This window comes from Geotrypetes seraphini, chromosome 1, assembly GCF_902459505.1.
Source record: "Geotrypetes seraphini chromosome 1, aGeoSer1.1, whole genome shotgun sequence".
NCBI classification, from domain to species: Eukaryota; Metazoa; Chordata; class Amphibia; order Gymnophiona; family Dermophiidae; genus Geotrypetes; species Geotrypetes seraphini.
Genome location: NC_047084.1, coordinates 426,433,302 through 426,452,327, shown reverse-complemented (window position 1 = coordinate 426,452,327; position 19,026 = coordinate 426,433,302).

Below are 19,026 nucleotides of genomic sequence, written 5' to 3'. Positions count from 1 at the left end.
TTTTTTCCGAGAAGTATGAATTTTGTTTTTCCTGGGTTCGGTTTTAGTTTGTAGTCTTTCATCCATGTTGCCACTGTTTCTAGAGTTCTGTGTAGTGTCTGTCATGGTGGGCGTTGGCTGATCAAATGGAAGGAGAATGGTGATGTTGTCTGCATAGCTATAGGAGGTTAAGCCTATTTTGTCTAGGCAGGTGCCGAAGGATGCAATGTAGAGATTGAAGAGTGTTGGGGATAAAGGCGATCCTTGGGGTACGCCACAGGGGTTGGACCATGGTTCTGATTTTTCTTTGTTTGTGATCCTATTTGGGACATTGTTGAAAACTAAGAATCCAATAGACATTTATAAGAGCAGACTTCTTCTGATTATGACAGGGGTGGCCATGCAATTGATAACCAGAAATTGGAAGAACTGGGACAGATTAAATTTTTCTTTTTGGTGGGAATCGCTGTTTGTATTACAGATATGAAAGAATGAATGCAAAACAATTAGGTAATAATAAAATTTTTTAAAAAATATGGGGTCCATTAGAGGCATTTGTCAAATAAAAGACTGACTGATTGATTAACCTTGATGATTTCTACACACATCCAGGGAAGGTGGGAGGGAAGGAGTAATGTACTTTGTTTCTTATTTGTTCAATGATAAGTGCTGTTATTTGTATTATTTGACTGTATATTTTGTTGGTGCTTTGTATAAGTTCTGAAAATGAATAAAGATTTACAAAAAAAAAAGAGTTTTGTTTTTACATACACCATTAACCTAACTCCCTCCCCCATCCTTTTACAAAGCCGCAGTAGAATCTGCTCATTAAGTCCCTATGGAGTGATTACCACAGCAGCAGCCGCTATTGCGGCTTTGTAAAAGGAGCCCTTAAGCAAGTAAATGTTACAATAAGACTATTGGGCTATAGATTCAATAATGCTTTGATAACAAATGTGACTGCTGGGTAGACTGGATGGACCATGCAGGTCTTTATCTTCTATCATTTATGCTTCTAGTACACACAGTAAGGAAAATACAGTACAATAATATTGACATGCCCATTGCCAAAATTCCACCTATGCACTGTTCTACAAATACCCACTTAACTTGCATAACACATTTATGTAAGAGGACCATACTATAATTTATGTGCATATCTCTGGAATGTAGATGTAAACACTTACCCCCAGCCCTATGACTGGCATAAGTGTTTCTACCTACATTTTATTATCATGCAAGAAAGGCAAGGGAGGTGTCTTTTCAACCAATGATATACCCCCTCTTTTACAAAGGTGCACTATGCAAGTTCTCCTGAGAGCACTTGAGCCTCCAGAAACAGAAAAATATTTTACAGTACCTAAATATATAAGACACATGCAAGCATGAAGACTATTGAGGGAGGCACATACTTGGGGCACAGAATGGAGGGAGAGAGAGGGGCACATTGGAACTAAGGAGGGAGGGAGCACAAACTTTGGACAAATGATGAAAGGAAGAAGGGAGGGAGGGGACAAGAAAATTGGGACAAAGAATGGAGGGAGGGAAGGAAGCATGAGCCATTGGATGGAAGAATGGAGGGAGTGAGGGAAAGAGATGCTGAAGTGGGGGAGGGAATAAAAAGGGAGAATTGGGTGTCCGAGTGAGGGAAAGAGAGATTGTGTACATGGGGAGATGAAAAAAGAGGAGAATTGTTGGGCATAGGGAGGGAGAAGGAATTAATGGACATGGTGGTGGGAGAGGAATGAGGTAGAGATGGATGGGAAAGAGAGAGATGAGAGGGAATAATGTTGGATGTGGTGGTGGAGAGGGAACGGTGGGATGGATGGAAAGTGATGCAAGAGGGGCCTCAAGGAGGTGGAGAAGGTGGGAAGAATACTAGGATCCGATTTACATACAAATTCAACTTAAGAATGGTTTGAAAAACAGAACCCCAGTCATTATAAGGAAAAGACGACCTTTATATTGATCTATAAGGGGCATAACATGTAATATTGTACCACAAATAACTGCCTCATACGTTAGAGGAATTGATGATTCCAAAATGTTATTTATTCTACCCCCATATTGACCTCCAGAAGCTAAGTATCAAAGCACAATAGAACAACAGATGATCCAGTGTCCCAATGTCTAAATGACAGTGCCAGCATCTATTAGATTTAGAATTATTTAACTTATGCAACCTAACAGGGGCCCAAAAAGATCTATGTAATTTAAAAAACCATGTCTGTCTCATAGATGCTGACGCTGTACATTTCAATTTCCAAGTACAAATTCGTGGCCATCGAGACGCAGAAATATACTGCTTTATCTCGATGCTCCAAATGTCACGAAGACCTTTTTTTTTTTTTTCCAAGAACTCTGATATTAATTTTCCTTATAATGACTGAGATAGCCATCCAGATGACCACTCGAAACTGGAAGAACTGTGATCATTTCAATTTTTCGTTCTGGTGGGCAAGTCTTTGCTCTAGTTATAGATATGAAAGAATAAATGCTGAGAATTTGGTGCAAGGTAATATATCTAAATTGATATGGGACCCATTGGCATCATATGTCACTTCCTTATAATTGTTTGTTGACCGTGAGTCAGTTTTTTTTTGTTTACTTTGGTACATATCCAGGGAAGGGTGGGAGGAGGTTATATATATTTTAAATTGATTTTTGAATATTCACACTTGGGATGGGTGGGAAGATATCAATATTCAGAATAGGGTAAGGTTTTTATGGCAATATGGGGTTCATAATTTAAAAAAAACACGTCTAAAAAGTGTCCTAAATGGCTACTTGGACGATCAAAAAGCCTGATCATCCAAGTACCCATAATCAAAGCTGGTTTTAGATGTATCTAAAACCAACTTAGGCCTTTCCCCTGCCACTAAACGCACAGAGAGAAAAGAGGCGTGTTTAAAGGAGGGGAAAGGGCGGGCGGTGGGCGGGAGATGGGCCGACCTACACCTAGGCGTGCAGCAGGTATAACCGAAACCTTAGGCAGGTTGCCTAGTCAGCACTTATACGTTTTGACTTAGACCAAGTCAAAACAGGTCTAAGTGCCGAAAAAGGGGCCGCTGAGCTGATCGTGGCTGCTGCGATCAGCTCAGCGGCCCCAGCAACCTGCCTATCCCCTACAGCAATGATCGCGGCAGGAGAGATGCCTCATCTCCCCTATCGCGATGTCATCACTCCTTTACCCGAACTGCTGCGACCCGCGGCAGGAGAGATGCCCTATCTTTCCTGCCGCGGGTTGCGGCAGTTCGGGTACAGGAGTGATGGCATCGCAGTAGGGGAGATGAGGCATCTCTCCTGTCGTGATACATCACCATCCCACACACAACATCAGGGCAAGAAGGAGCCCAAGCCCTCTTGCTCCGCAGCACCCCCGACCTCCCCAATGACATCGGGGCAAGAGGGAGTCCAAGCCCTCCTGCTCTGGGTACCCATGGCACCCCCCGAATATGATCAGGCCAAGAGGAAGCCCAAGCCCTCCTGGTCTCTCGCCTTCCACCCCCCTACACGATTGGGCAGGAGGGAGCCCAAGCCCTCCTGCCCCGGGAACCTGCGGCACCCCCCGAATACGATCAGGCCAGGAGGAAGTCCAACCCCTCCTGCCCAGGTGGACCCCCACCCCCTACTACAATACGGGCAGGAGGGATCCCAGGCCCTCCTGCCCTCGACACAACCCTCCCCAACGACCGCCCCCCCGAACCTCCGGTCAGCCCCCCGCTGACCCGCGACCCCCCCCGCCAACCCTCCCCACACCCCCACCCCCAATCCTACCCCCATATCTGTAAAATGTTGGCCAGATGGACGGGTGCCAAACCCGACCGTCCGGCAGGCCAGCCGGTGCAGAATGGGGCCGGATTAGCCCAGGCGTCTGAAACCCCGCCCACAGGTGGGGCCTAAGGTGCCTGGGCCAACCAGAATAGGCCCGGGAGTCTTAGGCCCCTCCTGTGGGTGGGGCCTTAGGCACATGGGCCCAACCTGCCCGATCGTGTAGGGGGTGGGGGGGGGCGATAGGCCAGGAGGGCTTGGGCTCACTCCTGGCCTGATCGTATTCGGGGGGTGCCACGGGTGCTCGGGGAAGGAGGGCTTGGGCTCCCTCCTGCCCAATCATGTAAGGGGGTGGGGGACGAGAGGCCAGGAGGGCTTGGGCTCCCTCCTGGCCTGATCGTAATCGGGGGGTGCCACGGGTGCCAGGGGCAAGAGGGCTTGGACTCCCTCTTGCCCCAATGTCGTCGGGGAGGTCGGGAGTGCCGATGTCGTTGGGGGATTCTGTAACCGGTGTTGTTTTTGACAGACACTGGTTACAGAATCCAGCTTTTAGGCGAAGGACTGGCTCCTCCTTTGCCTAAAAGCCCTTGTGTTGGACGTTTGGGGCTTAGGCGTTTTTTTGGTTCATTATGAGGTATAAGTGTAGACGTAGTGGTGGTCTAGCGTTTAAACTGCTGAATGTAGAGGCAGGCCATTATAAAAAAAAACCTCTATTTGGACGATTTTTTTGATTATGGACATTTTCCCTGCTTCTACTTTCAACATTTAAGGCCTTAGGCCAAAAGGGGACTTAGACGGTTTTCTTTATTATGCCCCTCCAAGTGTTTTTGTGTTTATTGAATGATTATTGTATGGATGAGGGGGGGGGGGGGCGGAAATGGTTGATTATGAACGTGTGAAAGTTCAATGTGCTTTTGTCGTATTATTATATGTTGCATTTGTTGTATTGCACTGTTGAAGTTCTGAAAATTAATAAAGAATTATAAAAAAAGAAAAACAGAACCCCCTGTAGCTTTATGAAATGCAAAGTAAGGACTCCCAGCCTGTTCTCCCCACAGGCTGGACAATCTAAACAAGCAAACCACCATTTAGAGCTTTGCTTTAGTCCCTTTTGATTCCTGTCCTGACAGGCTTTGCAATTTAATGCAAGCTATTTTCCCTCTTGCTTCAAAGTCCCTAAAGCCAGTCCCAGACATGGCTTCCATGGATTCAATAAACAATCAGTTCTTAACTCCAAAGTTCCTGTAGTCTCTCCCCAACACAACTTCACAGTTTTAGTCCACACTCTCTTAAGATTTTAAGAGACTTGTCTTACCTCATTGAAGCCTCTGCTTCTGGCAAACACAAGGGAGCAATCTCTGCTGTAGGTCGTTCCTCTTCCACAGGCTTTCCCTAGGTACTGCAGCCAACAGAAACACCTTGGGAGGACCTTTGAATCTGGACCTCTCTGAACTATTCAGCTGCAGTGCATTTAAATTCCTCCCTGCCCAAGCCCTGCCCCTCTGACTCAACAGGTTTGTCCCTCCTATCCTAAGGCGGCTTACTCTTCTCCCTGAGGAAGCTCCTCCCCCCCTCCCCCGCTATAAGGTGTCTTAATTGAAATATCAGTGAGGGAGTTCTCTTCACTATGGGGATCATGGCCTAAAGGGGCAGAGGGATGTTTTTCTCGCCAAACCCTCCTAATTTGCTATTTTCAAAACCTATTTGCTAGGCAGATATCCATGCTGTTCATCCACAGTTCATTTAAATCTCATGCAGGTGTGGTGTGGGCGGGATTAAGGAAGGCTTATGATTTTGACATTTTTCTGCCATAATCAAACATTCACGAATATGTCCAGGCACAGTTTGGACGTGTGGAGCTAGACCTGTTTTAACAAATAAAGGATAAAAAGATGCCCAAACTGACCAGAAGACCACTGGAGGGAAGTAAGCATGAACCCAACACTCCCCTAGTGGTCACAGACACCCTCCCACCCCCCAAGGATGTAAATCAGGGGTGCCCAACACGTCGATCGCGATCGACCGGTAGCTCAGGAAGGGAACGTGAGTCGATCGCAGAGCCCATCCCGGGCTCCGTGATAGACTCGTGTTGCCGTCCCCATCTACCGGGCCTATCAGCCTTCCTCTCCCCGACGTCAAAGACGCTGACGCCGGGCATTAGGCTGTTTTTGTCATTTCGGGGGGGGGGGGGGCAGCGGCAGCAGCAGCCTGAAAAAGAAATCATCCTGGCCGGGGTCGGTGTCATGCTCCAGAGCTTCTACAGCCTTCCTATCTCCCTCTCCCTCCTACCTGCTTCCAGCCACACCCCCTGCTCCGCGGCTCTCTTCGGCAACTCAGCAGCAGTGATCAACACAAGCTTCTGACGTCGGGGCCTACCCTCTGCGAGTCCCGCTTGTTTCAACTTCCTTTTTCCACAAAGGTGGGACTCGTACAGGGAAGGCCTCGATGTCGGCAGCTTGTCTTGATCACCGCTGCTGACGAGTTGCTGAAGAGAGCCGCGGAGCAGGAGGGTGTTGCCAGGTGCAGGTAGAAGGGAGAGGGCCAGATGCAGGACTCATGGGTGAGGGAGGAGAAGAGAGAGAGAAAGAGAGAGGGGAGGGAAACAAAAGGAAATATTTCATACTGGGCTGGGCCGGAGTGGAGGGAGGGTGGAAAGATTCTGGCTACCAGGTGCAGTAACAAAGGAAAAGGGGGGGAAAGCTGAAAATGGAGATAGTGACACAAAGAAGAGAAAGGGTAAGCAGGACCTACTGAATAAGGATAGAGATACAGAGGGGACATGAAGAGGAGGTGAAATAGAGACATAGAAGTAATGTTGAAAAAGTGTGTGTGGGGGGGGGGAGATAAAGACATTGAAAGGGCAAATGGTGAACATGGGGTAAAGACAAGGACAGAGACAAATGAAGATTCTGAAAAAGTGATGAGATAGGGATATAGGTGAGATGGACACAAAGAAGGGTGATGCTGGAAAATAGGTGGAATGGTAATTCTGACAGACACAGAAGGGAAATGCTGGATCAAGGAGAGATGGGGCTCAGGCTGGATGGAATGAGGAGAAATGCCTTGTTGGCCTGGAACTTCCTCTCCTACGTCAGAATTGACGTCAGGGAGCGGAATGCTGGTCAGCACGACGCTTCTGCAGGGAAAACTTGGGACGGCGGTGGCTTGGGGGCTGTTCCCCGATGGCGGTGGCAGCAAACCGAGTGGCTTAGGGGAGGGCATGGAGAAAGAAAGAAAGGGGGCAGACAGGGAGACAGAAAGAAGGGGGAACAGGGAGACAGAAAGAAAAAGTTGGTGGAGAGAATGAGGTCTGGAGGAGAGGAAACATACAGGAGGCTGAAAGAAAGGAAGAAAGATTGGATGCACAGTCAGAAGAAGAAAGTGCAACCAGAGACTCATGAAATCACCAAACAGCAAAGGTAGGAAAAATGATTTTATTTTCAATTTAGTGATCAAAATGTGTCTGTTTTGAGAATTTATATCTGCTGTCTATATTTTGCACTATGGCTCTCTTTTACTAAACCGCAATATCGTTTTTTTTAGCACAGGGAGCCTATGAGCATTGAGAGCAGCGCGAGGCATTCAGCGTAACTCCCTGTGCTAAAACCTACTATTGTGGTTTAGTAAAAAGGGAGGGGGTGTATTTGTCTATTTTTGTATTTTGTTACTGAGGTGACATTGCATAGAGTCATCTGCCGTGACCTCTTTGAAAAAACCCAGAATATGAATAATTAACATTTTCTCTGCCTTTCAGTGTGCTTTGTGTTTTTTTAAAATTTTATTGTTGGTAGATCATTTTGACTTAGTCATTATAAAAGTAGCTCGCAAGCCCATAAAGTGTGGGCACCCCTGATGTAAATAAAATAGTACATACATGCCTGTATGCCAGTTTCAGTTGCTATAGGCAGTCCTAGTAGAGCAGCAAGCAAGTCTCTGGATTAACCTGCTTGTCAGTGAGTGGATTGCAGAGAAGGGGACCCAGACCCATATTCCACTCTAACTACTAGTGGTGGAGCTTGTGAGCCCACCAAAACCCATCCAAAACCTACTAGACCATCATATAGTGCCACCTGCAGGCATAAGGGCTATTGGTGTGGTGTAAGACAGGTCCAGTAGGTACTGGGTGGGTTTTGGAAGGCTCATCACACAATATAAGGGGGTTATAGCAAGATATGTACCTGGGCCTTTGTATGTGAAATTCACTGCAGTGCCCCCTGAGATGCTCCACTGCTCTGCTAGGTTGTCTGTGTGGCCAGTCTACTAAAAATTCTGGCCCCTCCTACATCCCAATGGCTTGTTTTGTGCATTTTTCTTTTTTTGCGTTTTGTATGTTTGGTTTTTTTTAATGGTTAACAAGATAGACGCACATCTGAAATATGACCATTTTTGTAAAAACAAGATAGACTTTTTGCAGTTTTGAAAATGGTCATGTTCATTACTGTATTTTTGTGCGTTTTCCCCTAAATGTCCAAACTTGGATTTGGATGTCATATCCAAAATGTCCCTCCACAACACCAGAGAGACCTAAAATATGTGCAAAAAATGTTTATCTTTATATTATTATCATTTTTGGGAAAAAAAAAAGAACTTTACTTTCAAAGGAGAAAGGAAGGTATGTGGCGATGTTTAGGTGCTATTAATGGAAAATTAACGTAACTTGCAAGAAAAATGACATCTCCCAATCTCTTATGCTTATGGTCATGACCCTGGTTGCCAGGGTCCAAGCTAGTTTATGGAGCTCTTGCTATAATATGCTACAGGGGCTGCCCTGCTGGCAACATTTTTTAAATATACTTTTTTACAACATCAAAAAGTAGGCGCAAATAGAATCTAACAGTTGTGGTAATTAGTTTAGTGCCACAGCTGCTTGCCAAAACATCTTATGTACTCTGGAATAATTGTTCTAACATAATTAACACTGTTTCATCTGATGTCAGGAAGGTGTTAATTGTGGCAAATCTATTAGATGTGACAGGAGAAAAGTAAGGCAGTGTTTAAAAAAAAAGGCATTGTGCACTCCCAGATGAGAAGGCTGGAGGGTGCATACACACATAAGCACAATGAGAATTCAATCCACATCCCACTTTTATTGCTTAGTTTGTTTTTGAAGTAACAATTCAATGACAGGAAAAATTAAAGATTTCAGCTTCAGTACAATATAAAAATGCAATATAAAAACTTGTATTCTGCCATTAACTAAACCAAGGTTTATTGATCACTTACGGCCATGGCTCTCAGGAGCAGCCATTGTCCACTGTGTATGTAATGCATGTGTGATCCTATGGCTCTGACTGCAGAGGTTTGATCTGGGCATGGGCAGAGCAACTCCTGAGTTTTACTTGTCTCTCTACATCCCAACTCTTCATGACATGTGGTGAAAGATGTTCAGACTGGTCTTGTGTTTTCAAGTCCCACAAGACTTCCCAAACTTCCTACACCATGTATCTCAAGCTTACAAAGAGATATACGAATATCACAGCGTGGAAGTGGACAATGTCATTTCTGAGGCAGCTCTGTGAAAAAAACAATGACAACTTTCAGGAGCTTTAAATCAGGATTCATGGGTGCCAGGGTACAACATTTAGTTGCCATGGTGACCTGCTGTCCAGCGTTTGTTAAGCACTATCCCATATTTATCACTGTGAAATAGGAGAAGGAAGGTGGTAAGCAAAACCAGAAGCAGCTTAAACTATGCCTCAGTGCTGGTGTGGGTAGCCTTGGCTTGTCTAGGAGGTATATGTCAGGAAAACCCCTGTGACATGTGTGGCACAGGATGAATCTTTTTACTAAAGGTAGAAAAGAAAAACAATGGGAATAGTAATTAACACTGAACTCACTCCATTCCCTACATGAAATGAGGCCTATTGAGAGGGCTGCACATAGACATAGAGATGGAAATCCGAGATGAAAACAATAGCCAACAAGCTTCATGTTATCAGAACATTCTGATTAAGTCCCAGCTTTATCCTATTGTCATCTTTGAATTTATAGTTCTGATTTTTCTAGGAAAATCAGATTTGCAATTCCATTTATATAGTACAAAAAGACTATGATTAGATTGTCCTGTTCTGAAAAAAAGATGGGACCAGTTAGCTACTCTACTGTAAATACAGAGCTTGAGCAGCACAGCCATTGCTGTTGACATCTGTAGATACAAGTTGTTTAGGGAAAGGAGTGCCTAACTTAATTTAAGCGTGTGTCTTCAAGGTGGGAGCAAAGATGGAGGTCTGATGAACATGACTATACATTATATCCAGAGTAGACATGTTATCCTCCTCTGGTATCTCAGAAAATGACACAGGGACAAAATTTTCCCTATCCCCATGAGTCCTTCCCTGCAAGTGTTTGAAGCTTGTGCAGATGAGGACAGAGCTTGCAGGGACAGGGACAGCACTTGCAGGGATGGGATGGGGATGGAGATAGATCCCGCGGGGATGGGGACATATTTGTCCCTATGTCATTCTATGACCTGGCCAACAACTCCACACTTGCAGCACAGAAAGCTTTTCGAGAGCTTGGTGAGGGTTTGAAACCTTTTGTAAAGACTAGCTTTTTCTGAAATACTACCTGCATATAGAAAGGGAGAGCAAAGAGTGAAAAACACAGAGGACTTTAATAGATGGCTCAAAGCCTGGTATCATCAAGAAGGCTTCAGGTATATAGGAGGATGGGGAAATACATGGAAGGTCAAGAAGTTATATTGCACTGATGGGCATATTACTACAGCAGGAAAAAGAAACCTTGCAGAGAAATTTAGACAATATCGTTTCTAGCCATTTAAACTATGTATGTATGAAGGACAATTATAGAGACCACCCCCGGCAAAAGAAAAGATGTAATAGTAGTAAAGATTGCAACATAAACAATATCAGCAACTCATTTCTTAGTATTGCAAAGGAAAGTGAAACGAAACAAAAATCCATACGAAAAAGGAGATTACCGCTGAAAAATAGCTGGAAAGCGATGACCACAAATGCTCGCAGTCTAAGCAACAAAGTTCATGATCTGCAAGCCCTGATGTTAGAGGCAGATATAGATATTGTCGCTATCACAGAGACATGGTTCAGTGAATCACATGTTTGGGATGCAAACATACCGGAATATAATCTTTTTAGGAAGGACAGAGATGGTCAAAAAGGTAGAAGAGTAGCTCTCTATGTAAAGATCAATATCCAAGTGACCGAAATGCAAGGAACCTGGGGAGAGGAAGAAGCGATATGGATCGCTCTGAAAAGAGAAGATGGAACTTCTATCTACGTGGGTGTAGCCTACAGACCTCTGACTCAATCGCAGCAAATTGATAAGGATCTGATTGTGGATATCCAAAAGTTTGGAAGGAAAGAGGAGGTTCTGCTGTTGGGAGATTTCAACCTGCCGGATGTATACTGGAATGTTCCGTCTGCGGAATCGGAAAGAAGTAGGGAGATTGTGGATGCCTTTCAAGAGGCTCCGCTCAGACAAATGGCGACAAAACCCATAAGGGAAAAAGCGATATTTGATCTGGTCCTCACAAATGGAGAGAGTATCTCTAATGTTCGAATGGGTGCTCACCTGGGAAATAGCGATCATCAAACGGTTTGGTTTGATATAATGGCTAAAGTGGAGAGTAGCCGCACAATACTTAAAGTCCTAGATTTCAAACGTACGGACTTTAATGCAATGGGAGAGTACCTGAAGAAAGAGCTGTTAGGATGGGAGGACATAAGAGAAGTGGAAAGACAGTGGTCTAAGCTGAAAGGAGCGATAAAAATGGCTACGGACCTTTATGTGAAGAAAATCAATAAAAACAAGAGAAAAAGGAAGCCGATATGGTTCTCCAAACTAGTGGTGGAGAAAATAAAGGCGAAAGAGTTGGCATTCGTGAAATATTAAAAAATCCAAGAGGAGTGCAGAAAGGACTACAGGGTGAAACTGAAAGAAGCCAAGAGAGAGATATGTCTGGCGAAAGTACAAGCGGAAGAACAAATGGCTAAAAATGTGAAAAAGGGAGACAAAAATTTTTTCAGATATATTAGTGAAAGGAGGAAGATGAAAAATGGAATTGCTAAACTAAAAGATGCTGGGAAACGATATGTGGAGAGTGATGAGGAAAAAGCAAATGTGCTAAACAAATACTTCTGTTCTGTGTTCGCAGAAGAAAATCCTGGAGAAGGACTGAGATTGTCTGGCAAAGTTACACGAGAAAATGGAGTAGATTCTGCACCATCCTGTTCATGGAGGAGAGTGTTTATGAGCAACTTGAAAAACTGAAGGTGGACAAAGCGATGGGACCAGACGGGATCCATCCCAGGACACTAAGGGAGCTCAGAGAGGTTCTGGCGAGTCCTATTAAAGACTTGTTCAACAAATCTCTGGAGACGGAAGTGATTCCTGGGGATTGAAGGAGAGCGGATGTGGTCCCTATTCATAAAAGTGGTCACAGGGATGAAGCAGGAAACTACAGACCGGTGAGCCTCACTTCAGTTGTTGGAAAAATAATGGAAGTGCTGCTGAAAGAAAGAATAGTATACTTCCTTGAATCTAATGGGTTACAGGATCTGAGGCAACATGGATTTACAAAAGGCAAATCGTGCCAAACGACCCTGATTGAATTTTTTGATTGGGTGACCAGAGAGCTGGATCGAGGACATATGCTAGATGTAATTTACTTAGATTTCAGCAAAGCCTTTGATACAGTTCCTCATAGGAGTCTGTTGAACAAACTTGAAGGACTGAAGTTAGGACCCAAAGTGGTGAACTGGGTTAGAAACTGGCTGTCGGCCAGACGCCAGAGGGTGATGGTTAATGGAAGTCGCTCAGAGGAAGGAAAGGTGAGTAGTGAAGTCTCTCAGGGTTCGATGCTGGGGCCGATCCTGTTCAATATGTTTGTGAGTGACATTGCTGAAGGTTTAGAAGGAAAAGTGTGCCTTTTTGCAGATGATACCAAGATTTGTAACAGAGTAGACACTGAAGAGGGAATGGAAAATATGAAAAAGGATCTGCAAAAGTTAGAGGAATGGTCTAATGCCTGGCAACTAAAATTCTATCAAAATAAATACAATGTAAACAAGTCACTCAAACGGAAAAGCAATCAAAATATGAGACTTGTGAGCATAGAGTATTAATAATGATTTATAGCAGTACCCTCAGATACCTATGCTGTTCTTCATCAGATTACTCAACCTTTGAAAGAATTCACCAGTCCCAAAGATGGGAAGGTTTATAAGATTCAACATTTTCTAACCTGCTCTTCAGACCACATAGTATATGCCATTATTTGCCCTTGTGGCATGTGGTATGTGGGCATGTCCACAAGACCGTTCAAGATCAGACTCAGTGAACACAAATCCAACTTGAAGTGTGGTAGAGTAACAGCACCTTTAGTTGAACATTGTGTTCAAATGCAACACAGATTTTTGGATCTTAGATGTTTCTGTTTTGATAAGATTACATCAAACAGAAGAGGAGGAGATCGAAAAAGATTGCTCTTACAGAAAGAGTCCCGTTGGATCTTTAAATTGGGCACTCTGAAACCGGCGGGTCTCAATAGTCTAGTAGAGTGGAACTCGTTCTTTTAAGCAGAAATCATACACTTTAAGTTTCCATCTGGAATTCTTATATTCACATTTCTTCATACATTTCTTCATATATTTTTATGAGCTGTAAAGCGTGCAATTGCATAGCTCTAATTGCACAAGAATATCATGAATAATTAATGAAGTACTCTTTAAAGCGCATGCGTGGCGTTCTCACTTTGCAAGCGCCATTTTCAGAAAAGAAATCTGTGAATTCAGCTGCCCAGTAAGTACTGCTGTTTTACTATTTTAAGAGTATGCTTAATATTTCAGTTTGTAACAACACATTATTTCCACTATGTTTATTCTAGTAATCTATCACGACCCCTGAAGAAGCCGAAGGATCGGCGAAATGGGTCCCGTTGGGCAAAGAAACACTATAAGATAAGTGCTGTCTTAAATTCAAAAGCTTATTCTAGATGATTTTATAGTTATGCACTAAAATTTGCACTTTATATAAAAGTAGAACCCGAAGAAAGATATTCTCTAACCTGTCTAAGCTGTTTAAAAGCCTTCGTTGATGAAGAACAGCACAGGTATATGAGGGTACTGCTATAAATAATTATTAATACTCTATGCTCACAAGTCTCATATTTTGACAACTAAAATTCAATGCAAAGAAATGCAGAGTAATTCATTTGGGGATTAATAATAAGAAGGAACCGTATATGCTGGGAGGAGAGAAGCTGATATGCACTTACGGGGAGAGGGACCTTGGGGTCATAGTGTCCGAAGATCTAAAGGCAAAAAAACAGTGTGACTAGGCAGTGGCTGCTGCCAGAAGGATTCTGGGCTGTATAAAGAGAGGCGTAGTCAATAGAAGGAAGAAGGTGTTGATGCCCCTGTACAGGTCATTGGTAAAGCCCCACTTGGAGTATTGTGTTGAGTTTTGGAGACCGTATCTGGCGAAGGACGTAAGAAGACTTGAGGCGGTTCAGAGGAGGGTGACAAAAATGATAGGAGGCTTGCGCCAGAAGACGTATGAGGAAAGACTGGAAGCCCTGAATATGTTTACCCTAGAGGAAAGGAGAGACAGGGGAGATATGATTCAGACTTTCAAATACTTGAAGGGAATTAACGTAGAACAAAATCTTTTCCAGAGAAAGGAAAATGGTAAAAACCAGAGGACATAATTTGAGGTTGAGGGGTGGTAGATTCAAAGGCAATATTAGGAAATTCTACTTTACGGAGAGGGTGGTGGATGCCTGGATTGCACTCCCGAAAGAGGTGGTAGAGAGTAAAACTGTGACTGAGTTCATAGAAGCGTGGGATGAATACAGAGGATCTAGAATCAGAAAATAATATGAAAAATTGAACTAAGGCCAGTTCTGGGCAGACTTGCACGGTCTGTGTCTGTATATGGCCGTTTGGTGGAGGATGGGCTGGGGAGGGCTTCAATGGCGGGGAGAATGTGGGTTGGAGTAGGTTTTGACTGAGATTTTGGCAGTTAGAACCCAAGCACTGTACCGGGTAGAGTTTTGGATTCTTGCCCAGAAATAGCTAAGAAGAAAAAATTTAAAACAATTTAAATTGAATCAGGTTGGGCAGACTGGATGGACCATCTACTATGTTACTATCTCAGAGCTGATATGACAATATAACAAGCACCATGCACTATTTCAAGCTGCCTTGCTAGAGTTCAACTCCCTGCATGCTTGCATATATTCTAGATCAGGGGAAATGTGAAGCACTTTCTTCTAAGTTCAGAACATAAATTTCCTTTTTTGGTTCTTTAAGACAAGAATTTTAATTCAGCACATTACGGTGGGGAACTGGGACATTTGCACGGGTGATTAAGTATAGGGCTGATGCTAGACTTAATGGGGCCCAGGGCAGACACTAAGGAGGGAGTCCTAAAGTTTGCTTGCAGGCTGTCCCTCTCAATTTCAGTCAGGTTTGCTCCCTCCCCACTCCCATTAATGCAGGGTCTCAGGGCAATTTTATTTATTTGCTCAGTTTTTTTTAGCCCGTCCTCCCAAAGGAGCTCAGAACTGGTTAGATATCAAGTACTCAACCATTTTCCCTGTCTATCTTGTTTCCCCGCCTAACGCCAGCCCTGATGAAGTATCAACTGTCTTTGGAGGTCCTGTTAAGCACTTGGGAACTGGATTGGTCATAGTTGGTGGAAACAGGATACAGCACAGTTACTTACCATAACAGTTGTTATCCAGGGACAGTAGGAAGATATTCTCACACATGGGTGACGTCACCGACGTAGTCCCGCAGTGGACAGCCTCGAAAGCAGACTTGCTTGAAGATCTTTTTAAGAGCTTCCGAGTGCTGCACCGCGCATGCGCGCGTGCCTTCCCGCCCGAACTAGGGGGCACGTCTCCTGTGAGGATCCTCAGTTCAGATACCTAGCTAAGAAGCCAACCAGGGGAGGTGGGTGGGTTGTGAGAATATCTGTCTGCTGTCCCTGGATAACAACTGTTACGGTAAGTAACTGTGCTTTATCCCAGGACAAGCAGGCAGCATATTCTCACACATGGGTGACCTCCAAGCTAAGCAAAATGGGATGGAGGGAAAGTTGGCAATTTAAGAAAAAAGATTTTGCAAAACAGATTGGCCAAAATGGCCATCCCTCCTGGATAAAGTATCCAGACAGTAATGAGAGGTGAAAGTATGAACCGAGGACCAAGTGGCAGCCTTGCAGATTTCCTCAATAGGAGTTGATCTGAGGAAAGCTACAGACGCCACCATAGCTCGAACTTTGTGGCCCGTCACTCGACCCTGCAGAGGAAGACCAGCCTGAGCATAGCAAAAAGAGATGCAAGCAGTCATCCAGTTGGAGATGGTACGTTTCGAGACAGGACGTCCCAACTTATTCGGATCAAAGGAGATGAAAAGTTGAGGAGATGTTCTGTGAGGTTGAGTGCTTTGGAGATAGAAAGCCAAGGCACGTTTGCAGTCCAAAGTATGAAGTGCCGTTTCTCCAGGATGAGAATGAGGCTTTGGAAAAAATACTGACAGAACAATAGATTGATTGATGGATGTGAAATTCTGAAACAACTTTAGGTAAGAATTTAGGATGAGTACGGAGGACCACCTTGTCATGGTGAAAAACTGTGAAAGGTGGGTCCACAACCAAAGCTTGTAACTTACTGACTCTTCGAGCAGATGTGAGGGCAATCAAGAATACAGCTTTCCAAGTGAGGTACTTGAGGTGAGCTTTGTCAAGTGGTTCAAAAGGAGGCTTCATCATTTGAGCCAAAACAACATTAAGATCGCAAACCACTGGAGGCGGATAAGAACATAAGAACATAAGAAGTTGCCTCCGCTGAGGCAGACCAGAGGTCCATCCTGCCCAGCGGTCCGCTCTCGCGGCGGCCCATCAGGCCTAATTGCCTGAACAGTGTCTCTGACTAATTTTGTAACTGCCTCTAATCCTCTCCCTATTACTTATCCCTGAAGATTAAAAAGTCCTTTCATAAAGCGGGAAACCACGGGATGTGCAGAGAGAGGTTTTCCATCAAGAGGCTGATGAAAAGCAGCAATAGCACTGAGATGGACTCGAATAGATGTAGATTGAAGTCCAGATTGTGACAAGTGAAGCAAATAGTCCAGAACAGATGCCAAGGAGGAAGACATTGGCTGCAGCTGACGTGTGGAACACCAAGCAGAAAATCTAGTCCATTTCTGGCCGTAACACTGTCGAGTGGACGGCTTCCTGGAAGCAAGTAAAATATCTTGAACAGACTGAGAAAATTGAGAAGAGTCTGTTATGCAGAAAGGTAGCAAGCTGTCAAGTGTAGAGACTGCAGATTGGGATGAAGCAAGGACCCTTGACTCTGAGTGAGCAGAGAAGGAAAAACTGGCAAAAGTAGAGGCTTCCTGGTGCTGAATTGAAGTAGAAGGGAGTACCACGGTTGTCTGGGCCACTGAGGAGCTATCAGAATCATAGTGGCACATTCCGTCTTGAGCTTGACAAGAGTCCTGAGAATCAGTGGAAATGGAGGGAAGGCATAAAGAAACTGAGCCATCCAGTCCAGGAGAAAAGCATCCGCTTCCAGACGTTGAGGAGAGTAGATGCGGGAGCAAAACTGAGGCAATTTGAAGTTGAGGGGGGGACGCAAAAAGGTCTATCTGAGGAGTCCCCCAATGAGCAAATACCTGACGAAGTGTGGGGGAATTGAGTGTCCATTCATAAGGTTGCAGAAGACGACTCAATTTGTCCGCCAGACAGTTGTGTTGACCCTGAATGTAGACAGCTCTGAGAAAGATGTTGCGATGAATTGCCCAATGCCACAGCCTCAGAGCCTCCTGACAAAGGGAGTGAGAACCCGTCCCTCCTTGTTTGTTGACATAATACATGGCCACCTGGTTGTCCATCCGGACAAGAACTACTGTGTTGTGAAGAAGGTGTTGAAAAGCTTTGAGAGCATTGAAAATTGCTCTGAGTTCCAACAGATTGATGTGACACCGACGGTCTGTTGAAGTCCACAGCCCCTGAGTATGGAGACCATCTACGTGGGCTCCCCATGCGTAAGTGGACGAATCGGTTGTGAGAACTTTTTGATGAGGAAGATTGTGGAACAGCAAACCTCTGGAAAGATTGGAAGAGAGCATCCACCAGCGGAGAGAGTTCTTCAACAAAGGAGTTACTATAATTTGTTGAGAAGGCGGGTTCGTGGCTTGTTTCCATTGAGATGTCAGGGTCCACTGAGGAATGCGAAGGTGAAGTCTGGCAAAAGGAGTCACATGAACCGTAGAAGCCATGTGACCGAGCAGAATCATCATTTGCCTTGCAGAAATGGATGGAAGACGAGACACCTGCTGACAAAGCCGAATGAGGGTATCCTGACGTGGTAGTGGAAGATATGCTCTCAGGCTGACAGTATCCAGAGTTGCGCCAATGAATTGGAGAGACTGTGATGGGGTCAACTGAAACTTGGGAAAGTTGACTTGGAACCCCAGACTTTGAAGGAATATAATAGTCTGTTGGGTCGCTGCAATAACCCCTGGAAGAGAGGGGGCCTTGATGAGCCAGTCGTCCAGGTATGGAAATACTTGAAGACCCTGGGTACGAAGAGCTGCAGCTACCACCACCAGACATGTTGTGAACACTCTGGGGGAGGAGGCTAAGCTGAAAAGAAGGACTCTGTATTGGAGATGAAGATCCCCCACTTTGAATCTGAGGTACTTGCAAAAGGCTGGATGAATAGGGATATGAGTATAAGCTTCCTTGAGGTCCAGTGAGCACATCCAATCTCCCTGAGCCATCAGGGAGTACAAGGTCGGTAAAGAAAGCATGTGAAACTTCTCCTTGACCAAGAATTTGTTGAGAGCTCTGAGGTCCAGAATGGGTCGTAAATCCCCCGTCTTCTTGGTAACTAGAAAGTAACGGGAATAGAATCCCAAGTTCCGCTGAGATAGAGAAATCTCCTCGACAGCTCGAAGGCGAAGGAGAGCCTGAGCTTCGTGAAGAAGGGGAAGTTGCGACTGATTGAAAGGACACTCTCTTGGAGGGTGATCTGGAGGTACCTGAAGCAAGCGAAGAGAGTATCCCTCTCGCAGGATGGTAAGAACCCAGAGATCTGAGGTGATGAGCTCTCACTGGTGATAAAAAGTGGACAGGTGACCCCCTATGGGAAGAGGAGAATTCTGAAATAGGGAGATTGGAATGCTGAAGCTGAGAACGTCAAAAAGACTGAGCTGGTTTGGTGGCAGCAGGAGTTTGTGACTTCTGTTGACGTTGTTGCTGCTGAGGACGGCGAGGTGGAGG